The sequence below is a fragment of the Chiloscyllium plagiosum genome, unplaced genomic scaffold (genome assembly GCF_037043375.1).
Source record: "Chiloscyllium plagiosum isolate Xiang-an unplaced genomic scaffold, Cpla_swu_hap1 HiC_scaffold_51, whole genome shotgun sequence".
In the NCBI taxonomy this organism is placed as follows: Eukaryota; Metazoa; Chordata; class Chondrichthyes; order Orectolobiformes; family Hemiscylliidae; genus Chiloscyllium; species Chiloscyllium plagiosum.
Genome location: NW_028270189.1, coordinates 26,130,135 through 26,153,139, shown reverse-complemented (window position 1 = coordinate 26,153,139; position 23,005 = coordinate 26,130,135). Strand labels below are relative to the sequence as shown.

Here is a 23,005-nt window from a genome sequence, read left to right as displayed (position 1 = left end):
AGCAACTATTGAGTGTCCTTGATAAGTATGTACCTGTCAGGCAGGGAGGAAAGGGTCGTGTGAGGGAGCCGTGGTTTAATAAGGAATTGGAATCCCTTGTTAAATGGAAGAGGGCGGCCTATGTAAAGATGAGGCGTGAAGGTTCAATTGGGACGATTGAGAGTTATAAGGTAGCCAGGAAGGACCTGAAGAGAGAGCTAAGAGCAGCAAGGAGGGGACATGAAAGGTCCTTAGTTGGTAGGATTAGGGAAAACCCTAAGGCTTTCTATAGGTATGTCAGGAATAAAAGAATGACTAGGGTAGGAATAGGTCCAGTCAAGAATAGTAGTGGGACGTTGCGTGTGGAGGCTGAAGAGATTGGGGAGACACTGAATGAATACTTTTCGTCAGTATTCAATCAGGAACAGGACATTGTTGTCAATGTGAGTACTGAGTCACAATTAAGTAGAATGGATGGCTTTGAGGTATGTAGAGAAGAGGTGTTGGAAATTCTGGAAGGGTTGAAAATAGATAAGTCCCCTGGGCCTGATGGCATTTATCCTAGGATTCTCTGGGAAGCAAGGGAGGAGATTGCAGAGCCATTGGCCTTGATTTTTATGTCCTCGTTGTCTACAGGAGTAGTGCCAGAAGATTGGAGGCTAGCAAATGTGGTTCCCTTGTTCAAGAAGGGGAGTAGGGATAACCCTAGTAACTATAGGCCGGTGAGTCTCACTTCTGTTGTGGGCAAAATCTTAGAGAGAATTGTAAGGGATAGGATTTATGAACATCTGGATAGGAATAATGTGATCAAGGATAGTCAGCATGGTTTTGTGAAGGGCAGGTCGTGCCTCACAAACCTTATTGAATTCCTTGAGAAGGTGACTAAGGAGGTGGACGAGGGGAAAGCAGTAGACGTGGTGTATATGGATTTTAGTAAGGCGTTTGATAAGGTTCCCCATGGTAGACTACTGCAAACAATACGGAGGTATGGCATTGAGGGTGAGTTGGAGGTTTGGATTAGGAGTTGGCTGGCTGGAAGAAGACAGAGGGTAGTAGTTGATGGCAAAGGTTCATCTTGGAGTGCCGTCGCTAGCGGTGTTCCGCAAGGATCTGTTTTGGGACCATTGCTGTTTGTCATTTTTATAAATGACCTGGAGGAGGGGTTAGAAGTTTGGGTAAGCAAGTTTGCGGATGATACGAAAGTCGGAGGAGTTGTAGACAGTGAGGAAGGATGTGGCAGGTTACAGCGGGATATAGATAAGCTGCAGAACTGGGCAGAAAGGTGGCAAATGGAGTTCAATGTAGCTAAGTGTGAGGTGATTCACTTTGGTAAGAGTAATAAAAAGATGGGGTACTGGGCTCACGGTCGGATACTTGGTAGTGTGGATGAGCAGAGGGATCTTGGTGTCCATGTACACAAATCTTTAAAAGTTGCCACCCAGGTAAATAGTGCGGTGAAGAAGGCATATGGCGTACTGGCTTTTATTCGTAGAGGAATTGAGTTCCGGAGTACTGAGGTCATGTTGCAGTTGTATAGGACTCTGGTGCGGCCACATCTGGAGTATTGTGTGCAGTCTTGGTCGCCATACTATAGGAAGGATGTGGAGGCACTGGAACGAGTGCAGAGGAGGTTTACCAGGATGTTGCCTGGTATGGTAGAAAGATCGTATGAGGAAAGGCTGAGGCACTTGGGGTTGTTTTCATTGGAGAAAAGAAGGTTTAGGGGTGACTTGATAGAGGTGTATAAGATGATTAGGGGTTTAGATAGGGTCGACGGTGAGAATCTTTTTCCTCGTATGGAGTCAGCTATTACAAGGGGGCATAGCTTTAAATTAAGGGGGGGTGGGTAGGTATAGGACAGATGTTAGGGGTAGGTTCATTACTCAGCGAGTCGTGAGTTCATGGAATGCCCTGCCAGTAGCAGTGGTGGACTCTCCTTCATTATGGGCATTTAAGCGGGCATTGGATGGGCATATGGAGGATAGTGGGCTAGTGCAGGTTAGGTGGGCTTGGATCGGCGCAACATCTAAGGGCCGAAGGGCCTGTACTGCGCTGTATTCTTCTTTGTTCTATGTTCTATGTAGATAAGATGAATGGCTGCATGGGAGGGGGATTCAAGACACCGGTGCATAAACTTTGAGAAGAGATGACAAAGATTTTAAAAAGACATGGGATTTTCTATTTTTGCACTTATGGGTTGAACTTCCAGAGGAAGTGGTAGCTGTGAATACAATTACAATACTTAGAAGATATTTGGATAAGTACATAAATAGGAGATATTTGGAGGGATATAGGCCAAGCAGAGGCAGGTGTGATTAGTTTAGGTGGAATTATAGTCGACATGGATTGGTTAGACCACAGGATCCATTTCCATAATACATAACTTTGAAACTCTTAACTCTCGGTGTCTTCGTGTTCACAACTCTCCCTATCACTGTCACCTCATGAAGCTTCACAACTCTTCCTTATCTCTGCTATCATAAGCATCTCTGTAACATCCTCCAATCACACAATCCTCCCTATCTCTGTAATCTCGATCCCCACAAATCTCTCTGCTAAGTGCCTTTCTGTAATTCCAGCCTTGAGGATAGCCCATTTTTAACTCAGATTCCTGCACCCTGAGCTCCAGAATTTCCTACTAAACCTCTCTGCTCATTTGCCTCCCCAAAACATTAACCAATCATCTATCCTCTATTCTAATATCAAAAAGGTATGAGATGATCGCAGCGGGCCTGTGTGCTTGATGACGAATATGGAGAAGATGGGGGCATCGTGTTCAACAGTTTAATACCAGAGACTCTGACACCATTTTATTCCGTGTTTCTCAGTGATTCCCTCTTTTTGAAGCAGACATGAGTGAGAAGCAGTGGAGAATGTAAATGATACACAGTCTGCATAGTGAGAGGATTCCACCACCACTGGCTGTTTACCCTCCAGCTCCACAATGTCCAATAACCTATCCATGCTATCGCGGATCCTGGCACCAGGGAGGTAACATACTATCCTGGATTCATGCCTGTGGCCACAGAAGTACCTGTCTGTACCCCTGACTATTGAATCCCCGTCACTCTCTTTCCTCCTGTTCTTTGCAGAATCCGAAGCGGGATACCGTATCTGTTTGATAACGGGATGATCACTGGGAACTCCTGCATTTCCTTCCTGAGCCTTTTACTTGATCTGATAGTCATCCATTCCCTTTCCTAACTCACTGAAGTGCTGTCCATAACATCCTCAGAATTGCAGATGAGCTACAGTGAGTCCATTCACAGCTTCAGATCTGAAAAGCAGTTTCCCAGTAACTGCAGATGGGCACACTTCCTGCACATATTGTCGCCAGGGACACTGGAAGCATCCCTTATTTCCCACATTGTACAAGAGGAGAATACCGTGGATCTGAGGTCTCCTGTAACAATGTCTCTCTAGATTCAGCTAGTTCTCCTATCGCGAGAGAACTTAAATGAGCTAGCAACCTTTCTTCACTTCAAGCATGTCCATTATAATCTAAATCCTCGACCTTTACTTAAGCTGACATGTTATACTTTAAAATCTGTTACAAAATATTCAGTAGGCATCTCATAAAAATTGGCTATTCCCATTGGGGCCATGTGAATTTCTGAAAGGCCTGAACTAAACCTGAGTTTCAGCTTCACCTTCTCCCTGTCTCATCTCATTGTTTTCACCCAACTCCAAAACACACTCACTGAGCCAAGCAGCATTCTCAGTACAGCCCTGTCATTTTCAGTTGTCAGAATCTGGAACATTCCACCTGAAAAGATGCTGGAATTTTAGTCCATAGGAATTTTAATGGGTAGTTTGCAGAGAACTGAAAATAAAGAGTTTACAGGTTAACATTACGAAGTGGGTGATTGGGGACTAAATCTGACAGTTCCTGCAAAGAGATGAGGTGCAATTTGGATAAATCTGTGCTCCCTTTCAGGGCAATATCTCCTTCCTCAGCTGCAGGGCCCAGAACAGAGCACACACCCAAAGGGTGATCCAGCCACAAATTTGTAAATCTCTGATTTTTGCTTTACAAAAGTATTGAAGATTAGATTTAGATTACTTTCCAGTGTGGAAACAGGCCCTTCGGCCCAACAAGTCCACACCGACCCGCCGAAGTGAAACACACCCATACCCCTACATTTACCCCTTACCTAACACTACGGGCAATTTAGTATGGCCAATTCACCTGACACTGCACATCTTTGGACTGTGGGAGGAAACCGGAGCACCCGGAGGAAACCCACGCAGACACGGGGAGAACGTGCAAACTCCACACAGTCAGTCGCCTGAGGCAGGAATTGAACCCAGGTCTCAGGCACGGTGAGGCAGCAGTGCTAACCACTGTGCCACCGTGCCGCCCACTAAATGATATTTTCTCATAGACAGAACAGACAAACCTTTCTGTTTTCACAGTTAAATGCCAATTATATTCATGTCCTGATGTCTCTGCTGACTGTAAAAACCTGTTTTTGAGATCCCAGTCTCAATTAATATCCCATAAAATGAATTCACACAACAAAACTCACAGTCAGTGCAGGATGAATAGTAAAGACAAATATTTATCTTGCACCTAACCTACACGTCTCTCAAAACTAGGGGCAATTTAGCTCCCAGTGCAATGGCAAAGGAGATAGGGGTTAAAGAGTGAATAATAGGTGGGGACAGAGCCCAAAGGAACATTTGGAAAGAAAAAGGACTGGATAGCGATCTGGCTGGGAGAGTGCATAGCTGTTAATGGAGTGAACAGGAACCGGTGTCTGGCAGCATCTCAGTGGATGTGATGGAAATGGTGGCTGATGTACGTTCTGCCGCAAAAAGACCCTGAGCTTCCAGTTGCCTGCCACTTCAACACACGAGCCTGTTCCCTGGGCAACATCCCTGTCTCATGCTTACTGCAAAGTTCCAGTGAAGCTTGATACAAACTGGCAGAACACTCCAGAACATACCAAATGGATCCGTATTTCAATTACAGCAATTTCCCCTCCCATATGGTCAACAATACCCTCCACCGTATCTCCTCTACTTCCCACACCTCCGCCCTTGAACCCAACTCCTTCAACTGCAACAAGGATAGAATCCCCCAAGTCCTCACATTCCACCCAGGTACAACACATCATCCTCCACCATTTCCACCACCTACAATCAGACCCCATCAGAGATATATTTCCCTCCCCAGCCCTTTCAGCATTCCTCAGAGACCATTCTCTCTGTGACTTCCTTGTTAGATCCACGCTCCCCACCAATCCATCCTCCACTCCCAGGCACCTTCGCTCGCCATAGCAAGAGGTGGAAAACCTGTGCCCACACCTTCCCCTCACCTCCATCTGTGCAAGATAGGGGACTCTGCGACCCCCATCAGGCACTCTGCTTCCCTTCCCAAGAACAAAGACACGGAGGAGTTCGTCCAAAACTATTTATTCAATTCTGCAGAACCGGGTGTTACCTCAATGGCTTCCCACGAGGCACACACACAGATTGTAATCCCCGCACGTTATATACATGTAGGAGTGGGCGGAGCCTTCTACTGTCTCAGCCATTGAGTGTTAAAGTTCCCCACTGTCCTCCTGATGGATGAGATTATTTGGTTATTCACCCAGCCAATCAGTGTTCGAGTTCCCCGCTTCTCCCTTATATGGATGATGACGTACAGCCGTGGTTGTGGGCGGTCCCTCAGCCACGAGGAAAGCTGTTTCCATTGTTCCATTCAGGAAAATCTGGGGGAGTGTCTGCTCGTGCTTACTACAAGGTAGAGAAGACTAAAATGGTGGCTTTGTACTTACTATGTGCTTACTACAACAGTTAATGATTTAAAAATTACACCACCCCCTACACATCCAAGATCAAAGGATCCTTCCACATTCAGCAGAGATAGTTCTTACATTCAAACATCTCACCTATTGAGTCCTTTGCTCTCGATGTGGTCTCCTCTACAGTGGGGAGACATGACACCAACTTGCGGAATATTTCAGGGAACACTTCTGGGACACGTACCAACCAACCACACTGCCCTGTGGCCGACAACTTCAACAGCCCCTCCCACTCCGCCAAGGACATGCAGATTCTGGGCTGCCTCAATCGCCAAATCGACCCATCCGAAGCCTGGAGGAATAACACCTCATCGTCCGCCTTGGGACCCTTCAACCACACAGCATCAATGTTTCCTCATCTCCCCTCACCCCACCTTATCCTAGCTCCAACTCTCCAACTCGGCACTGGCCTCTTGAACTGACCCACCTGTCCATCTTCCTTCCCCATTATCCACTCCACCCTCTCACCATTACCTCTCATCTACATCTACCTAATGCCTTCCTAGCTCCCTTCCCCCCCAACCTACACACCCCCTCCTATTTATTTCTCAGCACTCTTTCCCACACCGCACATTCCTGATGAAGGGCATATACCTAAAATGTCGATTCTCCAGCTACTTGGATGCTGCCTGACCTGCTGTGCGTTTCCAGTGCCACATGTTAACGAAGCTGGAAGAAGAAAACCTCATCACCCACTCGGGGACCCTTCAGCCCTTTGGCCTCAATATCAAATTCAATAATTTTAGATCCTGAACTCTCCCACGTCCTAGCATCCTAGCCCCCTACCCCACACACCACGCCTTGTTATTATATAGCCTGCTATTACACACTGTGATTAGCCACTAACAGTCCCCATAAACAGCTATTCACTCTCCCCCAGCCAGATCGATATACACTCCTTTGTCCAATTTCTCCTCTCTCTCTCTTTGGGCTCTATTCCCAATCATTTACTCTTTAACCTATACCTTCTGCATATAAACCAACATTTTTTCCTCAGTCACATCAGTTCTGAGGAAGGTTCATAGGATCAGAAATGTTAACTATGACTTGTCTTCACAGATGCTGCCAGACCTGCTGAGCTTTTCCAGCACTTTCTGGTTGTTGTTTATCATTTCCATCATCCACAGTTTTTTCTGGTTTTTATTTAGCGGGAGCTTGTAATTCATGTCAAGCAGCCTACATCATGTGTTTATAAACCGCCCCAGTACCCACAACTCCATTTTTCTCCCAGTCTATGCCACTGCCATCACACTCACTGAGTCCCCCCCTCACAGTGACACTGCGCCTGCACAGCTCATGGTCACGTGTTGGCCTGCTGGCCACACCCCTCATTCACTTCTATTGGCTGGAGGATCACGCCATCTCTCCTATTGGTCTGCAGCTGCTGTCAATCACCTGGGCCCCATTGTGTCATGTTGGTGGGATCCTCCCATAAGTGTTGGAGGCTGAAGGGTGACCTCATTGAGTTTTATAAAACCATGAGGGGCATGAATGGGATAAATAGACAGGTCCAGAACGAGAGGGCATAGGTTTAAGTTGACAGGGAAAATATTTAAAAGGGACCTAAGGGGCAACTTCTGTCAATCAGAGGATGCTGCATGCATGGAATTTTCGGTCAGGACAAGTGGTGGAGCCTGGTACAATTACACCATCTGAAACGCATCTGAATGGGTATATGAATAGGAAGGGTATAGAGGGATATATGCCAAGTGCTGGCAAATAGGACTTGATTAGGTTAAGACATCTGGTCAGCATGGACGAGTTTGACCGAAGGATCTGTTTCTGTGCAGTACATCTCTATGGCTCGATGGCTCTGCGGTGGGATGAGCTTCATCATTCAAAGTGAATGGGGCATTATCACAGAGTATAAGGGCTGGGAGCTATTCAGCCCATTTGAGCTGTACTTTCTCCCTCTGCAGATGCTGCAAATCTGTCCCAACTCCCCTCCCATCTGTCCATAGCCCTCCAAATCTTTCCTTAAAAAGTTGAATTCCAAATTTGTTTTGACAGTAACTGTTGAATCTGCATTCAGCTGTTGTTCAAACTGTTCCAGATGCTCAGAACTGACTCAGTAAAATAATCTTCTCATTTTTACCTTGCATTATTTGCCAGTTACATGAATGCAGTTACTAAAAATTGTGACAAACTTTCTACTTTCCCTCTCTGTCAACTAAATATCCTGGAGACAAATCTGCTCCTGGTCGAAATCACGACAAGGGGAGGTTGAATAGGCTGGGGCTGTTTTCCCTGGAGTGTCGGAGGCTGAGGGGTGACCTCACAGAGGTACATAAAATCATGAGCGGCATGGATAGGATAAAGAAGATAAATAGACAAAGTCTCCTCCCTGGAGTGGGGGCTTCCAGAACTAGAGGGCATAGGTTTAGGGTGGGAGGGGAAAGATATAAAAGAGACCTGAGGGGCAACGTTTACACGCAGAGGGTGGTACGTGTATGGAATGAGTTTCCAGAGGAAGTGGTGGAGGCTAGTACAATTGCAACATTTAAAAGGCATCTAGATACGTATATGAATAGGAAAGATTTGGAGGGATATGGGCCGGGTGCTGGAAGGTGGGATAGATTGGGCTGGAATATCTGGTTGGCATGGATGGGTTGGACCGAAGGGTCTGTTTCTGTGCTGTATATCTCTGTGATGAATGACCTTTCAGCCATTTTTTTTAAAAACCAAATAGCTAGTTCTCCCCGTATTCTATGATGTTGAACTTGCTAACCAGTCTGTTGTTATGTGGAACATTGTGTCTTCCTGAAGTCCATGTTAACGATGTCCATGCACAAAGCCATGCTGATTCTCCCCAATTATTTGCCTTTCCAATTACATGCAAATCCTGTCCCTTAGAATCCCTTCCAACAACTTGCCTGCCACTGACTTCAGGCTCACCGGTCTATAGTTCTCTGGCTTTTCCTTACCACCTTTCTCAAATAATGGCACACATCTTCCAGCACCTCACCTGTAGTTATTGATGACACAAATATCTCAGGGAGGGGCCCAACAATCACTTCCCTAGCTTCCCACAAATTTCTGGGATACATCTGATCAGGTCCCAGAGATTTATCCACCTTTATCCATTTTAAGACATTCATGGTATCCTCCTCTGTAACATGGACACTTGCCAAGTTATCGCTATTTATTTGTGCAAATTCTCTAGCTTCCATATCGTTTTTCAGTAAAAACCAATGTGTAATATTCATATAGAATCTTTCCAACCTCCTGCGGTTCCATAGTCAGTCTTGTTGATCTTTGAGGGTCCCTATTCTCTGCCTGGTCACTCTTTGTCCTTAGTGTATTTCTAGAATCTCTTTGGATTCTCCTTAAACCTATTTCCCAAAGCCATCGCTTGTCCCCTTTTTGCCCTCCTGGTTTCCCTCAAGAATTCTCCTACTGTCTCTATACTCCTCCCGGGATCCACTCAAACCCAGCTGTCTGTACCTGTCATATCCCTCCTTCATTTTCTTGATCAGAGCCTCAATTTCTCTTGACAGGCAGCATTCTCTACGCCTCCCAGCCTTGCCCTTAACAGGAACATACTGTCTGTGTACTCTCATTGTCTCATTTTTACAGGCCTACGGAGGCAATGGCAGATGTGGACAGAGAATCAATCATTCTCAGTAAAGAGGAAGTGTTGGGAAAGGTAACAGCCTAAAGGTAAAAGGGGTGCCTGGCCGTGATGGAATGCATCCCAGGGGCGAAAAGAGATGGCCAGGAAAATAGCAAATGTGTTTATGATAATTCCCGAATATTTGCTGGACTCTGGGACGTATCTGACAGATTGGAAAGCTGCAAATGTGATGCCACTATTTAAAAAAAAAAAAAAACACCCATTAGTTTAACTTCTGTAGTGGGGAAAATGCTTGAACCTCTCAAGGAAGTAGTAGCGAGTTATCTGGGCAGAAACTATCCCCCATTGAGCAGACACAGCATGGATTCATGAAAGGCAGGTCATGTTTAACGCATTTACTTGAACTATTTGAGGACATCACAAATGCATTGGACAAGGGGGACCCGGTGGATGTGGTGTATCTGGATTTCCAGAAAGTAATCGACAAGTTGCCACATGAAAGGCTGCTGTATAAGATAAAGGCTGCACGGCTTTATGGGTAATGTATTAGCATGGATACAGGATCGGTTAACCAACAAAAAGTAAAGAATGGGGATAAACAGGTGTTTGGATTAGTGTTGGCACTACAACTGTTTACAATTTACACAAATGTTTTGGAGTTGAGGACCAAGTTTACGGTGTCAGAGTTCAGATTTGATAGAAAGATGAGGTAGAGCAATGTGTGCAGAGGCCACCATAAGTCTGCACAGGGATACAGATAGGTTGAGTGAGTGGGTAAGGATCTGGCAGATGGAGGACAATGTTGGGAAATGAGAGGTCATGCATTTTGGTCGGACTAACAGCAAACTGGATGATGAAATGGTGAAAACTTGCAGCATGCTGCTGTGCAGAGGGAGCTGGGTGTCCTTCTGCATGAATCACAGGAAGGTGGTTTGCAGGTGCAGCAGGTATTTAAGGCAGTGAACGGAATATTGTGCTTCCTTGCTCGAGGGATGGTGATGCTGCAGCTGTACAGGCCACACCTGGAGTACTGTGTACAGGTTTGATCTCCTTACTTTAGCACTGGAGGGGGTGCAGAGGAGGGTCACTGGTTTGGGCCTGGAGTTGAGACGGTTGGTGTATGTGGAGAGATTGAGAAAACTGGTTCTATACTCATTGTAATTTAGAAGAATGGGAGGTTGGATGGGGAAAATAAACAAAATTATGAAGGGAGTAAGTAAGATAGAAGCAGGGAGTTTATTTTCACCAGGGGTGGGTGAAACTAGAGAACGTAGCGTCAAAATAAGGTGGAGCAGATTTAGGACTGAGTTCAGGAGTAACTTCTTCAGCTAAAGGGTTGTGAATCTGTGGAATTCCCTGCTGAGTGAAGCAGTTGAGCTATCAACTTTATTTGCCTTGAAGGCAAAAGGTAGATTTGTGAACAGGAAAGGAATTAAGGGTTATGGTGAGAGAGCATGAATGTGGAGCTGAGGCCATGAAAAGATCAACCCTGATCTTATTGAATGGTAGAGCAGGTTTGAGGGGTCAGATGAAAGTTTTTGCCTTGTGCCATCAAAATTGACCTTTGAAAAGTTAAGTTTCTAAATTGGACAATCTGGTCTATTATTTTCTGTAACTATTTTAAAATTAATAGAATTATCAGAGAATCCCAGAATCCCAACAGTGTGGAATGAGACCATTCGGTCCATCACATCGATACTGACGCTCAGAGCCTCCTAACCTCCCCCTGTAACGTTGCATTTTCCAGGGCCACCCAACCTACACATCCCTGAACACTACGGGCAATTCAGCCTGGATAATCCAATCTACCCTGCACATCTTTGGCCTGTGGGAGGAAACCAGAGAACCCGGATGCAATCCACGCAGACAACCGCAATAAGGTGATCATGCCTTTCTTAATTCCCAGTTCCACCCAAATAACTTCACTGGGCGTACTCCCATGAATATCCTCCCTAAGCACAAACATAATGCTATCCCTGATCAAAAACGCTACTCCCCCCCTCTCTTGACCCCGTTTCTATTCTTCCTATAGCATCTATACTCTGAAACATTAAGCTGCCAGTCCTATCCATCCCTGAGCCACGTTTCTGTAATACTCATAATATCCCAGTGCCATGTTCAAAACCATACCCTAAGCCCATCTGCCTTCCCTGTCAGGCCTCTTGCATTGAAATAAATGCAGTGTAACTGCTCAGTCTGACCTCATTCTCTGCTTTGCCCTTGTCTGCCTTGACTATTTGAGCTCAGAACTGCACCAGCCTCAGACATACCTCTTTTCTCACTATCTATTTGCAATCACACACACTCCCTCACTGGTTTAATGCCTCCTGAGTAGCATTAACAGATCTCCCTGCCCAGATATTACACACCTTCCAAATCAGGTACTATCCATCCTTCTTATCAGGTCAACTCTACTCCAGAGGAGATCACAATGATGCAAAAATGTGAATCATTTTCCCCTGCACCAGCTCCTTAGCCACTCATCCAGCACCTCCTCCTCTGTAATATGGACATTTTTCAAGACGTCACCATTTATTTCCCCACATTCTATATCGCCCATGTACTTCTTCACAGTAAACACTGATGCAAAGTATTGTTTCCCTATCTCGCCCATCGCCTGAAGCCCCACACAAAGACTGCCTTGCTGATCTCTATTTTCTCCTAGTTAGCCTTTTGTTCTTAATGTATTTATAAAAGCCCTTTGGATTATCCTTAACCCTATTCGCCAAAGCTATCTCACGTCCCCTTTTTGCCTCCTGATTTCCCTCTTAATTATACTCCTACTGGCTTTATACTTGAAGGACTTTTGGATTGGAATAAATGCAAAATACTACATTCTGACAAAACAAACGAGGGTAGGACTTACACTCAATAAAAGTAGGACCTTGAGTAGTGATATGGGAACGAAGAGACCGAGGGCTTCACTCTTGGAAGTTTGTGTCACATGTAGACAGGGTGGTTAAGAAGGTGCTTAGCACACTTACCTTCATTGTTCAGACCTTTGAGTACAGGAGTTGGGACGTTATGTTGAGGATGTACAGGACGTTGGGGAGGCTTCTTCTGGAATACTCTGTCCAGTTCTGGTTGTGCTGTTATAGGAAGGATATTATTAAATTGGAGCAGGTTCAGGAGAGATTTACCTGCATGTTGCCATGAATGGAGGGATTGTGTTCTAAGGAGAGGCTGGATAGGCTGGGAATTTTTTCCACTGGCGTGCATGAGGTTGAGGGGTGACCTTATTAGAGGTTTATAAAATCAGAAAGAGTGTAGATAAGGTGAATAGCCGGGGGAGAGGGGGATTCAAAACTCGGGTGCATTCATTTTGAGAAGAAATGAGAAAGGTTTGAGAAAAGACATAAGGGTTTTAAAAAATATATATACGTGTGGAATGAATTTCCAGAGGAAGTGGTAGCTGTGAATACAATTACAATATTTAAAATACATTCAGATAAGTACATAAATAGGAAATATTTGGATGGATGTGGACCAAGCGGAGGCACGTACACTTAGTTCAGTTTGGAATTATGGTTGGCATGGACTGGTTGGACCACAGGACCTGTTTCCTTGCTGTATAACATTATGAATCTAATCCTCACTAACTCTAAATCCCTCCATCCTCAACTCTCCTGATCACTGTCACCTCATCCAGCCTCACAACTCTTCCTTATTTATATAATTCCTCACCAGCCACAGAACGCTCCCTATCTCATGTCCTCCAGTTTCTCAGATCTCTGCTACAAGTGCCTTTCTTTAGTTCCAGCCTTGAGGATGCCCTCATTCACTCTGATTGGTTGGAAGACAAACTGGTACGACCTGGTCCTCTAGTACTGCCCTCTGCCCCCTATTGGCCTGCGCTGACATCAATCACACGAGACCCATTGTAAGGTGAGTGGTGGGATCCTCCCTCTCTCTGTCCTGGGATGAGCTTCATCATTCATAGTGAATGGGGCAGTATCACAGAGCACAGGGGCTGGGAGCTATTCAGCCCATTGGGACTGTACTCTCTCCCTCTGGAGATGCTGCACATCTGTCCCAATTCCCTTCCCATTTGCCCATAGCCCCCCCAAATCTTCCCCTAAAAATTAAAATTCCAAATCTGTTTATGAATAACTGCCGAGTCTGTGTCCAGCTGCCAATCAGACAGTTCCAGATGCTCAGACTTGACTGAATAAAATATTGTTCACATGTTCACATATTATTTGCCAATTACCTGAAAATAGTTACTAAAATTGTGACATTGTTCACAATTCCCTTCTCTCTGCAAATTAAATATCCTAGACACAAATTTGCAGCTGGTCAAACTCACTGCTTAACCTTTTCAGCTCCACATACAATTATCTGTGCTTCTGCTAGCTCTCTACAAAAGAGGAACACATCTTATTTTCATTTATTCGTGTCACAGAGATGTACAGCACAGAAACAAATCTTTGGTCCAATTTGTCCATGCCAACTAGGAATCCTAAACTAATGGAATCCTATTCCCAGCTATTGATCCGTATCCCTCGAAACCCTTCCTATTCATGTACCCAATCAGATGCCTTTCAAATGTTGTAATTGTATCAGCCTCCACTACTTCATCTGGCAGCTCATCCAATACACACACCACACACAGCTTGAAAACTTTGCTCCTCAGATCCCTTTTAAATCTTTGCTCTCTTGACTTAAGCCCATGTGATCTTGTTTTGGAACCACCTAACCTGGGGGGGGGGGTGGGGGTGGGGGGGGTGGGGGGGGGGGGAAAGACCCTGGCTGTTCACCTTATCCATACCCCTCATGATTTTACAAATCTACATGAAGTCACCTCTCAATCTTTGACTCTCCAGGGAAATTACCCCCAGCCTCTCCCTGTAGCCCAAATCCTCCAACCCTGGCAAAGTCTTTGTCAATCTTGTCTGAACTCTTTCAAGATTCAGAACATCCTTCCCAGAACAGGGGAGTTTGAACTTAAAACAGAATTCCTGAAATGGCTTAATCAATGTCCTGTCCAGCCACAATATGATGTCCCAGCTTCTGTATTCAATGCATCGACCAATAAATATAAGCATACCATACACCACCTTCACTAGTCTGCCTATCTGCGACTCTACTTTCAACGAACAATGAATCTGAACTCCATGGTCTCTTTGTTCAGCAACACTCCGAAGGACTTTACCATTAAGTGTATAAATCCTGCCCTGATTTGCCTTTCCAAAATGCAGCACCTCGCATTTGTCTAAATTGAACACCGTCTGCCATTCTTTGCTCCAATGGCCCATCTGATCAAGATCCTGTTGTATTCTGAACTAACCTTCTTCGCTGTCCACGACACCTCCAATTTTGGTGTCTTCTGTAAACCCACTGACTATATCTCATATTTACATCCAAGTCATTTATTTGAGGACCGAATATCCATTCCTGCAGCACACTGCTGCTCACACGCCTCCAGTCTGCAAAGCAACCCTCCATCACCACCCTCTGCCTCCTACCTTCAAGCCAGTTTTGTATCCAAATGGCTAGTTCTCCCAACATTCCATGTTATCTAACCTTGCTAACCAGTCTGCTTTGTGGAACATCGTTCAGTGTCCATATAGACAACGTCCACAGTCTGCCTTCATCAATCATCTTTGTCACATCTTCAAAAAAACTCAATCAAGTTAGAAAGAGAGAATTACTCACACAAAGTCATGTTGACTATCCTTAATCTTTCCTGGTCTTTCCAAATACATGTAAATTCTATCCCTTAGAATCCCTTCCAACAACTTGCCCACCACTGACTTCAGGCTGCCAGTTCTCTTGTTCCCTGGCCTTTCCTTACCATCTTTTTAAAATAACAACACCTGTCTTCCAGCACCTCACCTGTCACAAACGATGATATAAATACCTCAGGAAGGGGCACTGCTTTCCTAGCTTTCCACAAATTTCTGGGATACACCTGATCAGGACCCAGAGATTTATCCACCTTGATGCCATTTACGACATCCAGTACCACCTCCTCTGTAACATGGACACTTTTCAAGTTATCACTGTTGTTAACTATCAAGTTCTCCAAACTCTCCAGAAAAGAGTAGCATAGTATCTCTCCCACCTCCTGTTGTTCCACAGATGGCCTTCTTGGTCTTTAAGAAGTTGTATTCTTTGTCTGTTTTTTCTTTTATCCTTGATATATTTGTAGAATCGCTTTGGATTCTACTTAAACCATTTCCTAGAGATATTTCGTGTTCCCTTTTTGCTCATCTGATTTCCCTTGAGTATATTCCTGTAAAAACATGAACCTGTACTCCCAATTCCTCTGCCTCTGCCATATCTGCTTCCAGGAGAAGCAATTCCACTCCAGGACATCCCAGAAAGGATTCCTATTTCAAGGACTGCATTTCCCTCTCACGTGATCAAAAATTCCCTCCAATGCATATCCTCCACTTCCCGTACCTCAGACTGATACCTCAGTCACTCACCCTGCCCAATGGTCTAGTGATACTATCACTAGATGGATAATCCAGACACCCAGATAAAGTTCTGGGGCTCAGAGTTTGGATCCCGTCACAGCAGACAGTGGAATGTGAATTCAATAAAAATTTGGAAGTAAGAATCTATTAAAGACCATGAATCCATTGTTGATTGTTGCAAAAAAAAAACCATGAGATTCACTAATATCCTTCAGGGAAGGAATCTGCCATCCTTACCTGGTCTGACCTACATGTGACTCCAGACCCACAGCAACGTGGTTGAATCTTAACTGCCCTTGAGGCCCAGCCAGTGACACCCTCATCCTGTGAATGAATTAAAAAAGGTCAAGTCTTGTATACAATCATACTATTCTTACAGATAAGTGATCTGTTAGTAAATTTGCTTCTCAATTCCCGGCTGACTATTTATTTCTCAGTTCCACCTGTACAACTTGCCTGGATTATCCTCCTGAAGCCCAGCCATAATGTTATCCCTCATCAAAACCACCTCACCCCCCTGCTCTGTTGCCCCCTTTCTATCCTTGCTATAGCATCTATACCTTGGAACATTAAGCTGCTGGTCCTAACCATTCCTAAGTCATACCTCTGTAATTAATGTAATATCCCAGTGCCATGTTCAAAACCATACCCTGAGCTCCTCTGCCTGACCTATCGGGCCTCCTGCATTGAAATAAATGCAGTGTAACTGCTCAGTCCTACCTCATTCTGTGCCTTGCCCTTGCCTGCCTTGACTGTTTGACGCCTGAACTGTCCCAGCCTCAGACTTCGCTCTTTCCTCACTCTTTTGAGTTTACTTCCATTCCTTCACTGGTTTAATGCCTCCTGAATAGCACTAGCAACTCTTCCCTTTCAGTGCAGGTACAATCCATCCTTCTGATGAAGGTCAATTCTACCCCACAAGAGATTCGAATGATCCAACAATGTGAACTCTTCTATTCCTATGTCATTGATACCAATAAACAACAGCCTCCCCTCAAAATGGTTATTCTCCCCTTTAAGAATATTCTGCTCCCTCTCTGAGGCATCCTTGCACAAAAATTACACATTCGAATAATAAACCTTACACTCATCACATCATTATAAAAAGATTACATAACACATGATGGTTTGGGGAGACCTTTTGAGAGAATGTGATGATTCAAAGGAGAATTTTTAAGCAGCAAAAGGGATTGATCTGGAACACAATACTCACAATGCGAATATCCAGGTCCTGATGTACTGAGTAATTCAGAGTTTGGCAGAACATTTACTGAGATTACCATCTGAATGTCCACCTGTAATATCCTGTAATACAAGTTTATAAAATCTGTCACTCTCAGTTCAAGTTGGAAAACCACACCATCCCCTCCTCCTGGCGCAGGATTACTGTACATAGTTACAACAGGTCATCAGGAAGGGGAATGGAATGTTTTGTTTAGAGGGTTTTCAGTATGAGAGTTTGGAGTATATACCTGAGAGTAACATGAGGAAGTGGTGGTGAGACCACCATATCTGGAGTAAAGTGAGCAGTTTTGGTCCCTTTAGATAAGGAAATGTGTCACTTTATTGGAGGCATTTCAGGGAAGATTCACTAGTTGAAAGTGCGGACTGCAGATGCTGGAGATCAGAGCTGAAAAATGTGTTGCTGGAAAAGCGCAGCAGGTCAGGCAGCATCCAAGCAGAAGGAGAATCAACATTTTGGGCATAAGCTGAAGAAGGGCTTATGCCCGAATCATTGATTCTCCTGCTCCTTGGATGCTGCCTGACCTGCTGTGCTTTTCCAGCAACACATTTTTCAGCAGGGAAGATTCACTGGGATGATCCCTGGTTTGGAGGGATTATCTTTTAAATAAAGGCTGAACAGGTTGGGACTCTACTCACTGAATTTTGGAGAAAGAGAGGTGATCTCATTGAGACAGATGGGATTCTTAAGGGGTTTGACAGGATAAATACTGAGTGGATGTTTCCGAGTGTTAATACTGAAAAGGGAGTCTGGAACCAGATTCTGGGTCAGTCGCGGAATCAAGGGTTCAGCTTCAGATTCGTCAAGTTGAAGGCGACACAGAGGCGGGTAAGGGGTTTCAGTCGCAATGGAGCTGGGGTGAGGAGGAGACAAACAATGTTTAAGAGATTGGAATTCCTGGTGTTTGGGATTGTGCAGATGTCTGATCAGAAGGTCCCCTTGGGGTCAGATATAACAGCAATATTGTGAAGAACGTATTTCTGCCTCAGACAGTTACCAGGGAGAGGGAGAGGCTCAGCAGTAAGAGAAAGGAATTTGGAATAACAACTGAAGGCAATGGGTTTAACCGTTACAATGTTTCATTGGAGGAAACTGCAGCTAATCGAGTAGTGGGAATGTGATAAGCAGTTTGGTAACTGAGTAACAGTGGAACAATGGAGAGGAATGATGGGGAGGGAGAGCTGGGCAGTGTCAGTGTACATGTGAAACCTAACATGGTGCTTTTTCACAATGTCAACTCCTGGCAGTATGTAGGTGAGATACAGGAGAGAGCAAGGATAGATACTGGAGGGACACCAAATGCAAGGAATTCAGAAAGGAAAGAGAGAGTGGAAATGGAGCAGGATTTTCCAAAAACCGTGAGGTCAAAAGGAAGTTTTTCAAAGAAGGGGAGAGAAGGGCATAACCAGAAAAGACAGACAGACAGAACAAGGAACAATATCTGTGAATCGGTGAGGAGGAGGAGGAGATAGAGTGTTGGAAAGTCTGTGATTTAGCAAGCTTTGGGTAAATTGTAAAGATGAGCTCTGATAAGGCTAAACAAGAGACTGGAGAACGATGTAGGTTTAGGACAAAAACCAGGAACACCACGTGAGGCAGTTTGGCTCAGTGGGCTAGTGGGAGGGAGGGAAGCAGCAGATCGGATTATCTCAGTCATGGTGACAGAGAAACTCCATGTGCTCCTCACTCATGTTATTGGAGGGGAGGATAGAGGAGACAGGATGATGGACAATGTTTTACAAGAAACAAATCCAGGGTTAGTGATATTTAAAATGAGTGAACAAACCTGATATATTTAGCTTTTATCCAGAATATTAAAACAAATGACTGAAGTCCTGGTTCGAATCCCATCTTGGCAGATGGGAGAATCTGAATTCACGAAAAAATAACTGGAATTAGGAATCTCCTGATTTCCATGAAACCATTGTCAATGGTAAAAAAAATCCTGCCAACCTGACAGCAGCCCAGCCAGCTACTCACTGTACTAATCACTGCAAAGTCTCAGCACAGGAATGAAACTGGATGGACCATGTGGCATCTAACAAAGCACCAGAAATTACAACCACAGAATCAGTCCTCTCGATGGTGCAACGTCCTCCTCACTAACATCTAGTTTTTGATGCCAAAATGTGGACAGCTGTCTCACAGACTAGTCAAGAAGCAGCCTGACATCGTCATATTCACGGAATCATCCCTTACAGACAATGACCAGGCACCACCATCACCATCCGAGATATCGAGAGTGTGGTGCTGGAAAAGCACAACAGTCAGGCAGCATCAGAGGAGCAGGAGAATCGATGTTTTGAGCCTCAGCCCTTCATCAGTCTGATCTGGTGTGCTTTTCCAGCACCACACTCTCGATTCTGACCTCCAGCATCTGCAGTCTTCAATTTCTCCTAAAATCTCTGGATATGTCCTGTCCCACCGGCAGCACAGACCAGACAGAGGTGGTTGCACAGTGGTGTACAGACAGGGAGGATTCGCCCTGGGAGTCTCATGGCTCCTGCTGATTACCATGTACCGTCCTCCTTTGGCTGATTAATCACTTCTCCTTCATGTTGAACAACATTTGGAGGAAACACTGAGGCAACAAAATGGTGTCAAACGTACTCCGGGTACAGGATTTCAATGTCCACAATCGAGACTAGCTCTGCAACAGAATTACTGACTGAGCTGGCCAGGTCCTAAAGGACATAGCTGCTCAACTGAGTCTGCAGCGGGTGGTGAGGGAACCATCAAGAGGGAAAAAAACATACTTATGTTATGAATTGACCAGCTGCAGATACGTCTGGCCATACAGTATCGGTAAGAACGACCATCACATGTTTCTTTTGGAGACAATGCCTTGCCTTAAAGTTGAGAAAACCTCCACTGTGTTGAGTGGCACTATCACCGTTCTAAATGGGACAGACTTCAAAGAGATGTAGGATCTCAAACAGGGTATCTCTGAGGTACTGTGGGACATCAACAGCAGCAGAACTGTCCTCCAGCACAATCTGTAATCTCATGGGTTTGTAAATCCTGCTCTCACCCATCACAGTGGACAGTAAAGGAGGGCATGCCATGAGCAGCACCAGGCAGACCTAAAAATGAAGTGCTAATCTGGTGAAGCTATCAAACAGAATTACCTGCATATCAAACTGCATCAGCAGCAAGCAACAGAGCTAAGTGATCCAACATCCAATGGAACAGATCGAGGGTCTGCAGTTCTGCCACATCCAGTTGTGAACGGTGATGGACAATTTAAAAACTCACTGGTGGAAGCATCACAGATATCCCCACCCTTACTGATGGAGGGGCCTCACATACCCATGCACCAGATAAGATGACAGCATTTGCAGCAATCTTCAGCCAGAAGTGCAAAGTGGGATGATCCATCTCAGCCTTCTCCAGTGGTTTCCAACATCACAGATGTGAGTTTTAAGCCAGTTCGATTCAGTTTGAATGACATCAAGAAATGGTTAAGTAGTTCAAAGGTTACGGGCCCTGCCAATATTCTGGCAATAATACTGATGGCTTGTGCTCCAGAACTTGCCGCCCACCGAGCTACGTACCGCTCCAGCACTGGCATCTACCAAAAATGCGAAACATTGCCCAGGGACGTTCAACACAAAAACACAGGACAATCCAACCCAGGCAATTTCCATCTATCAGTCCACACTCGATCAGCAGTAAAGTGATGGAAGATGTCATCAACAGGGCTACCAAGCAGCAGCTGCTCTGCAACAGTCAGCTGAGCGATACTCACTTTAGGCTCCACCAGGGCCACTCAGCTCCCGATTGTGTCACCGCCCTGATTCACAACCTGACAACCAGCTGAATCCCAGAGGTGAGGTGAGGGTGATAGCTCAGTCCCACTCCAAGATCACTATTTCTAGCTGATTTCACCATTGTCTCAGCTCATATACTTTCATCCACATTGTGTTATCTCTAGACTTCATTATCCAAACTCACTCCCTGGCCAGCTTCCCACATTCAACCTCCCTGTAATCTCAAGAACATCTAAATATCTGCTTGTTGATTCATCAAAAGTCTCCTATTCATAAGCAACAACATAGAGTCATAGAGATGTACAGCATGGAAACAGACCCTTCGGTCCAACCCGTCCATGCCAACCAGATATCCCAACCCAATTTAGTCTCACCAGCCAGCATGTGGCCAATATCACTCAATTTAAATTTCTCACACTTGATTTAATTCCTGGCTGTGATAATCCCTAGCTCCCTGCACCACACACACTTTGAGACCTCGACAACCCATTTTCTTTGAGACTCCCAACCATTTGTTAATTCATTACTTCACCTGTGTGGCTATTTCTACAGTTGCTGAAGCAGCATGGTCTGAAATTCGCAACCAAAATCTCTCAGGTCTGCTTTCCACCTTTAAGACATCCCTCCAAACCTGCTTTTGGTCACCTGACCTAATATCTCCATCTCTGGCCTTATGTCTAAAGTTCTCAATAGTATTTTTGTGAAATTATAAGCATGATTATAAAAATACAAACTGTTGTTGATTTGACATTATTTTCAAATCATCACTGTTGCTATAATGAATACTCTGTAATGTCTCTTACCCAACCACATTGTAGGAGCACATTCACCACACAAACTGCAGCTGTACAAGAAAGTCAAACATCACCCTCTCCACAAGTAACAGGGCTTTGGCATTAATCACTGGTATCTGTGGAAGGAGAAACACAGTTGATGTTTCAGGGAGTGCAAAATGGATGACAGGGAATGAAAATGGTGCAGGTTTTGATAGTCAGAAATGGAAGGAAAATACACTTGCTTATTGGAAAAAAAGAATTCTCGACTGTCAAAAATATTCAAGAAAACATTAATCTGATAATAGAGCAGCACATGGTCAGGGGCTGGGCCGCAGCGAAAAACTCATTTACAAAGGGTCTATAAACGTAATAATACAGTAGTAAACAGACCAGAAATACACCCATGGTTCGAGACTGAGGAAGCTAGATATTGACAAAGTGGCCATGAGGGAACCCAGAGGTGAATCAGAGCAGTATGGGCTGCTGTGATCCCAATGACTCCACACTGGAGAAAGCCTGCACATGCGCCTGGCTGCACCTTGCCCCCTACAAAGATGGCGGCGGTGCACATGCAGACTGAATCGTTGTCCCGAATAAAGATGGCGGCACTCACGCCTAATTTACTGCAAACACGGGACTGGGACGCCCAAATTTGTGTTTTCCGACGTGCACAATTTGTTTGTAAAACCTCTCCGCTCATAGCAACACAGTCTTTCTCCCACTTCCCTGTTTATTTCTTTCCTTACCGTATCCTTTCTCTCCATATCTTGCCGAGCATTCATTACAGCGACTCTGCGCCGCCCGTGAGGGTGATCATATGGTTTAGTTTAGCTCCGCCCTTCATTCACGTTGATTGGGTGGAGGACCAACATCCCGCTAGGTCCTCCAGCTCCGCCCACCGTCCTTTCATTGGTCCGGTGCTGACATCAATCACCCGGAGTCCTTTGTTGGCGAACACATGCGCAGTGCGTTCTGCTTTAGCTGATATGTTGGGTCATGTGATGGGAGAGTTTGCTGAGGGCAAGAATTCTCTTTGTATGAGCTCTGAAGTAGATTTCTTTTATTCATGGAGGGAATTGCCTTCCTACTCATGACTGCATAGCTGTGATTGATGAATCGATGCCATCTGAATCAGTACATAAACACCACTTATTCACTCCTTTACACAACATCAGAGATCTTTAGCACATTGTATCACATTCTTCTTTGGAGACAAAAAACCATGAAATGGAGCCTCACGGAATCGGAGCAGGAGGAGGGCATTCATTGCCTTCAGCTTGTTCCCCCATTCTATCAGATCATGGCTTGATCAACCCAGACCTCAACACCTCTTTTATGCTTGATCCACATAGCCCTCAACTGCTCAATATTTCAAACATCTATCTGCCCTCTTTTAAAATAATTTGAGATAGAATCACAGATTCCCTACTA

The 23,005-nt window shown here is 44.9% G+C and overlaps 1 long non-coding RNA gene across 2 annotated transcripts in view; it reads right to left on the bottom strand.

The window, feature by feature from the left end:
* Nucleotides 1-22,052, bottom strand: part of LOC148135073 (uncharacterized) — a 50,576-nt gene extending 28,524 nt beyond the window's left edge. The window contains exons 1-6 of one of the 2 annotated variants that reach the window (XR_015755531.1): nucleotides 21,965-22,052; nucleotides 21,602-21,708; nucleotides 18,815-18,897; nucleotides 16,999-17,090; nucleotides 16,023-16,109; nucleotides 12,348-12,452 (exon numbers count right to left, since the gene is read on the bottom strand). This is a non-coding gene — a long non-coding RNA (uncharacterized LOC148135073). The remainder of the gene's footprint in view (nucleotides 1-12,347; nucleotides 12,453-16,022; nucleotides 16,110-16,998; nucleotides 17,091-18,814; nucleotides 18,898-21,601; nucleotides 21,709-21,964) is intronic. The other variant, XR_015755532.1, reaches the window with a different exon arrangement.
* Nucleotides 22,053-23,005: the final 953 nt, after the last annotated feature.